A 6,533-nucleotide genomic window follows, 5' to 3' on the forward strand; every position below is an offset into this window, starting at 1 on the left:
TTAATTTCCACACCAATAGCAATTCCTTTTTATTGTTACCCTTTGAGAGCAGTTTTCATTTCCTAAAAACGTTTGTCTACAGTTTTTGGCAATATAACCTTTAAATTTCACTTGAAACGTCTTCTGTTCTGAGATTTACATATTTCATTGTCAGTAAAATTTTGATAACAAAAGGATTTTGTCCGCAGTTTCTAGCAATATGTCCATTTCAGTTGCAGTTCCATTCCTAATATACGATTGTTTAATTAATCCTTAGGGTTCTTCCGGACTTCTAACAGAAAGAGTTGACATTCTTATACTATTTGACCTGATAATCACACAATTCCTTATTGTTACCATAAGTTGTTTATCAATTTAAATTACCAACTGAACAGCTTCTCTTAAAGATTTACAAAAATTTTGTTTTAATCTATTTTATATATTCTCGTCCACTAAGACATCTATGAATTGGTCACATGCCAATTAATACATCTGGATAATATGATTGGGCAGGTCTTTTTTCATCTTCAGCAATTTCCGCTAAAGTCTCGTCCTTCATAACTACTTTGCTAATCCTAAAGATTACCACACTCGCAATACTCCAAAATAATTAGCACTGTAGTTTTACATATTGAACTACATATTTATGTCAAACACCCATTCCTTGATGGGACAGCAGTAAAACTAAGGACTTACAAAGCTAAAATACGTAGTCTTGTTCCCCACAGTGGACACAGCAAACAGCCTTTTTAGCTTTGTTCTAAAACCTACCAAGTTTAACACCTGAGTCTATTCCAAGGACACAAGATCGGGATGCAAAAAATATTTCCCATCACTAGTAGTTAAAAGCATATTATGTATTATATATGAAACCTAGGAGTTTTATTACATTTAGTAACTAAACTTGAAAACTGATTCCATGCTTAGGTCTGGCATCGACATCCTTTTCTTGTGTCTTTTTATGTCCATTTGTACTTCCTCTTTTGCTTTTTCAAGTTCATTGTTATATTGTTCTGTACTTCTTCAATTTTATAATCCTTTCACATATTTCTATAGCATCTTCCATCTTACCTTTGATCAAATTAACTTTTATTCAATATACTTTTTAATATTTTCTATTTCTGTCTTAAACATCTTTTTTAATCTCCTTTTTTCTTTCTTTTTGTTCAACTTTCTACTGTTTTGTTATTTCCAGCAAATTTTCAATCTCATTTCAAGTATATGTTGTTATCTTGGTGTTTGGTCTTGATTTTATTATATTTCATATCAAATTAATCCTACTCCTGACACAACAGTTGTAACGATTTCTGTTATTGGTCAGGTTCGTTTTTAATACTGGATACAAATAATCATTGTCCAGTCTACTTAATGGAAGACGAGCAATTTAATACTTCAATTGAAAGCTTTTCAAATTTCACATCCAATATATTTGATGAGGAAACCTGAGTAGTTTCCTAAGCTTTTGAAAACACTCAAATTTATCTTGGGTAACTGAAAACAAATTATAAGCCAAGACACTTCACTTTTTCAGTAAAGCCTTCTCTTTGAAAAATAATTTTACCCACTTTTTATTAAATTAATTTTAACCTTGTTTACTTATTTCCAATGTTAAGTAAGAGTGAGTCATTAGTTGAGGCAGGTCTCTCATCGCTTTAATCGTTGCAGGATCCATTAAGGCTCTGTTACTCCAATAAAATCAACAAGAAACTTCCACTTATTTATTCACAAGCTCACAATTTCAATTGCAAGTCTGCATTTTTTATCCTCTGAAGAAACATATTCAATAACAGACTAAAATATGTAAATAAACATCAAGATATCATCAATATAGATCAAGATCAGAAGTGGCAAGCACATTACGTAAGCTAAATGACATGATATTGAATGTGTATAGACTATCTTAAGTGTTGAAAACAGTTTTAGCCCTACTTTCATCATCATGTTTGACTTGTCAGAGGGCACATCTAAAGTGCTGAAGCAATGGGGATCTTCTAATATGTCCAAACATCCGTTTGATAATGGATCAGAGCAAAAGGTCATAATAAATGCATGTCATTCAATGATCCAAAATCGAAGTAGAAACTTAGTGTACACTACTCTTCTTTTTTTATTTGGGGGGGGCAATGAACACTGATGATTAACAAGCATATTCTGAAAGTTGTATGATTCCATCTTTTAACCTCTTTTGCATACCACTGCTCCAAGGAAGCCTCTGAGGTGGTTGTTGTATTGAATATGAATCACCTGTGTTGAGAAGATGCTGTTGTTCTTCCAAAACAACTATCTTGTCACACACATACATCAGTATAATCAACTAATAGACTGTTTAGTTCCATTTATTGTATTAGATCCAAGTTGCTTGTACACTCATGAAACAAGGATCTCAGATGTTCCAGAAGCTATGTATTTGCAGTACTTTCAAAGCAATCCTAGCTAGTTTCAATCATTCCCACTGATCACTATTCCAACCAAAAGCTGAAAAGTCAAGTGTGCATAATTACAGATCAGCATCAAGACAGTACCAATACTTGAAGAAATAATTGTTTGAGCAAATGCAACCTGCGCTCTTGGCAAAGAACAGCACCTTTTATGCTTTGGCTCCAGCACTAAAGCAGAAGTGATAGCTGTTTTGTTGCTCCATTTTTAACATAAATTCATGCAGTCCATTGTTCTTGGGCCGAAACCAGCAAGCATTGGGTAGTTTTTCGTGAACATATAGTACAGCTATTGTGCAGGTGAAACTGCCTGGCAGTTTCTGCAGTAGTTCCAGCCACCAATATCTCATACCTAAACTAAGATCAGAAACAACTAACTTTTACATATGAGTGACATTATGACAAAACTGGAGATGTGCCGTTCCATTTACATCTAGCTAATCACCACTTACTAAAACTTAGTCAGTATGAACTGTCAAAGTGGTTGCTTCACTATGATATTCTTATTTCCATGTACCTTTATTGGAACTTACGAAGCACCACCAAGCCCTGAAAAGCTGAAATGTACACCAAAACGTTTTGATGCAAGCTAGCTACTATGCTTACTTCCAGGTTGGTAACCAAAACTGACCTGGACCCCATTAGTTTTCCTAAGCCAAAGTAGTTGGGCAGAATTAGTAGCTTCTACTCTCTTGCTGTTGGCAAGATATGAGCAATTCATTTTCTAATGGTCTACAAGTACACCACCAAGCAGATGTTTCAGCCTTCCTCCCAAAGTTACATCTGGGTGAAGGTATTACTAACATTTGCTACAGCACAAACATCAGAGTAGAACCTATGATATGTTGTTCATTCATTGGTACCTAATGTGACTGTGTTGTGGAGTCCAAATAAATAAAAATACAACTTTTTTTGATGTATTGAAACAAACAGGCAAACATAGATATGACGAATGTGGAAATAAAGAACTGACAGTATCTGAATTCTCGTAATCAATGTGTAGAAAAACAATGAGACCAGAACGAAACTTTCACAGTGTGTGTTTTGACTCTTTTACAAAAGCAAACTGCTCTTCTGTACCTCATTGTAATTTGTCTCTAAAACCTCCAAAACTGCGCATCACAAAGTGCATTCTCCTTACAGCTGAACAATCAGAAATGATGCAGGAATTTGGAAAAATCTATGTTGTATGTCACAGCTGCAAAGCATTTCTCAAACACGAGGTCAAGAAAAACACAATGTAACTATGCCATGAAACGGTAAATAATCTATTGAACTGGTCAAGCTACAAAAGCACCTCAGATTGAAATTATCACGTGACCTCTACCATATTTAGAATGTTCCAGAATTAGAACTTAGAAAAAATTTATAATTTTTGTATGATACATTTATGCTATAAAGTAGTAAGGTATGTAGTAGCTGTATACTACAGGGTGTCCAAAAAGTCTGGAACCATAGACAATTCAGAGAATTTTACAAAATGTGTTCCACATGCTGTTCTTGTAATTCGAAACAAGTTTGGAGGCAGTATTTCCATTTTCTTTGAACATCATGAAGCATATTGGTGTCAATGGCGATGGTTCGACTCTTGTCGCGAATTCGTTGTTTCAGATGTTCGGTGTCCCTGATCTTCTCATTGTACATCTGTTCCTTGAGCAGTCCCAGAAAAATAAATCCATGAGTGTCAAGTCCAGAGATCTTGGGCCATATTCCTAATGACAACATCTGCCAATCCAATATTCTAGAAAGGTGTTATTCAACTAAGCTTGGACTTCTGCTGCATAATGCAGTGGGGCACTATCCTGCAGGAACCGATCACATTGACAGTTGTCCCAGCTTTACAACTGTGGCATCATCTGTTCTTACAACGTGTACAAGTATCGCTCACCATAAACTATTGCATCAAAGAAAAATAGCCCAAGTACAAGACAATCTTCTAGTCCACACGAAAACTTTGGGGAAATTCTTATTTGTCTCACATTGCATAATGAACCCTTCACCCATCTGAACTTAACAGTCTGGGTCGTCCTCTCTGAGCTTGTGCAGGAATTGCATTTTGTATAGGTGTCACTTTGCCTAAACCAAGATGTTGTGGATCGTTGATTTTGCAATGCCAAGTGCTATCGATGCCCCATGGAGAGATCTGCGATGGCTGGCATGCATCTTTGCCAAAACAACAACGTGTATCTCTTCACTTGTAGGTGGCCTGCCAAGGTATTCTCTGTTATCCACACTGCCAGTCTCCTTAACTTTAGCTAGCACCTTCCCAACAGCACTATGAATGATGTTTCTCTCTCTCTGGGTGGCATACATTAATTCGGCAGCAACCTTCCACTGAGACAAACCTTCTCTGCCATACAACTGGATTATCTAGGCCGTCTCATGCTTTTACAGCGCCATAATCAGTCATGTATCTAAAATTTAAAAAAAATGCAAATCACCTATGGTTCCAGACTTTTTGGATACCCTGTACAAAGGTACTGCCACAGTAATGAGAGATACAACATTAAATATTATGCAGAGTTTAAACTGAATTCTTGATTTGAATGAAATGAAGAAGAGAAACTAACAATGTCAGACAAAATGAAAATAAATATTCATTTACTTAAAACAGTGAAAGACAAGTGCATGAATATGATAGCCAGAACTTCTCCCTTACTGTCAATAGACCTTATCAGGTCGAATTCTGGATGAATACTGAGAGAATATAACACTATATAAGCAAAAATATTATAAAGACATCTCTCTCAGAGTGCAGGTGTAACACAAATCACTGAGAATTTTCAAACTTAAACACGTCCATGTCGCTATAGAAATCACAAACAAGATGAAAACTAAGTCTGTAACAAAATCATCCATGAAAAAAAATTAAGGTCAGTACTGTGCAAAGCAGATTTTTCCATATCTGATAATCTGGATATATTTGTATATTTAAAAAATTTTCAAGTATCATAGTTCTATTTCCAAATTTGAGGTTTTTCATATTTGAAACAGCTAGATTATTTTTATTTGTGAAACACATTGTTTTATTTTCAGCACACATATTAACAAAGAATGTCATTTCTAAATATATAAAAGTCTCAAAGTATAAATTTACTTAAAAACAAGCATATGGAAACAATATATTACATATAATTCAAATTAATCGTTTTAATGCATGTTTAATACATTTAAAAGGAACTAATTTTAGGTGACGTCATTGTTATACATATACTAGCTGGAATACCAGTCCATTGGACGGGTGAAATATAAATTCGTTTATAACAAAGGATAGGAAATTGTGCTTATATTTTTTTTCTTAACATAATAAGCATTAAAAGTGTAATAAAAACACATAAAGATACCAATACTGAAAAGAGGTATATACAACACCGGTAATTTTTCTGAAATTAGATATGAAATTAGATGGGGGTCCAACCCCCCATGATCTTCCTCATATCATCCTGTATCACTGTGTCATGTTTGGTGCTAATTGATCAAGAAATGTGGAAACATATAAGGAACAGATACACACACACACATATATATATATATATATTGACCTTTATTTGTATAGATAAACCTCATTTTGTCTTTCTTTTCAGTATTGGTACCTTTATGTATTTTTATTGCACTTTTAATGTTTATTATGTTAAGAAAAAAAATAGAAGCACAATTTCCTATCCTTTGTTACCTGTTTTCAAGAATTATATCAATATAAAACTAGATGGGAGATGGGTTAACCCCTTCATGACCTTCCTCGTATCACTGTGTCAAGCTGTACCGATTTGGTAGTTTTTCCGAAATTAGATGTGGGGGTCGACCCCATGACCTTCCTCATGTCATCCTGTATCATTGTGTCAAGTTTGGTGCTGATTGATCAGGAAATGTGGAAACGTATAAAGAACAGATATACACACATACTGATGTTTATTTATATAGATATATAAAAAGAGCAGATATATATATATATATATATACACACATATTGACGTTTATTTATATAGATATATAAAAAGAGCAGATATATATATATACACATATTGATACATATTGACGTTTATTTATATAGATATATAAAAAGAGCAGATATATATATATACACATATTGATGTTTATTTATATATATATATAAAGAAC

This window comes from Limulus polyphemus, unplaced genomic scaffold, assembly GCF_000517525.1.
Source record: "Limulus polyphemus unplaced genomic scaffold, Limulus_polyphemus-2.1.2 Scaffold4810, whole genome shotgun sequence".
NCBI lineage: Eukaryota > Metazoa > Arthropoda > Merostomata > Xiphosura > Limulidae > Limulus > Limulus polyphemus.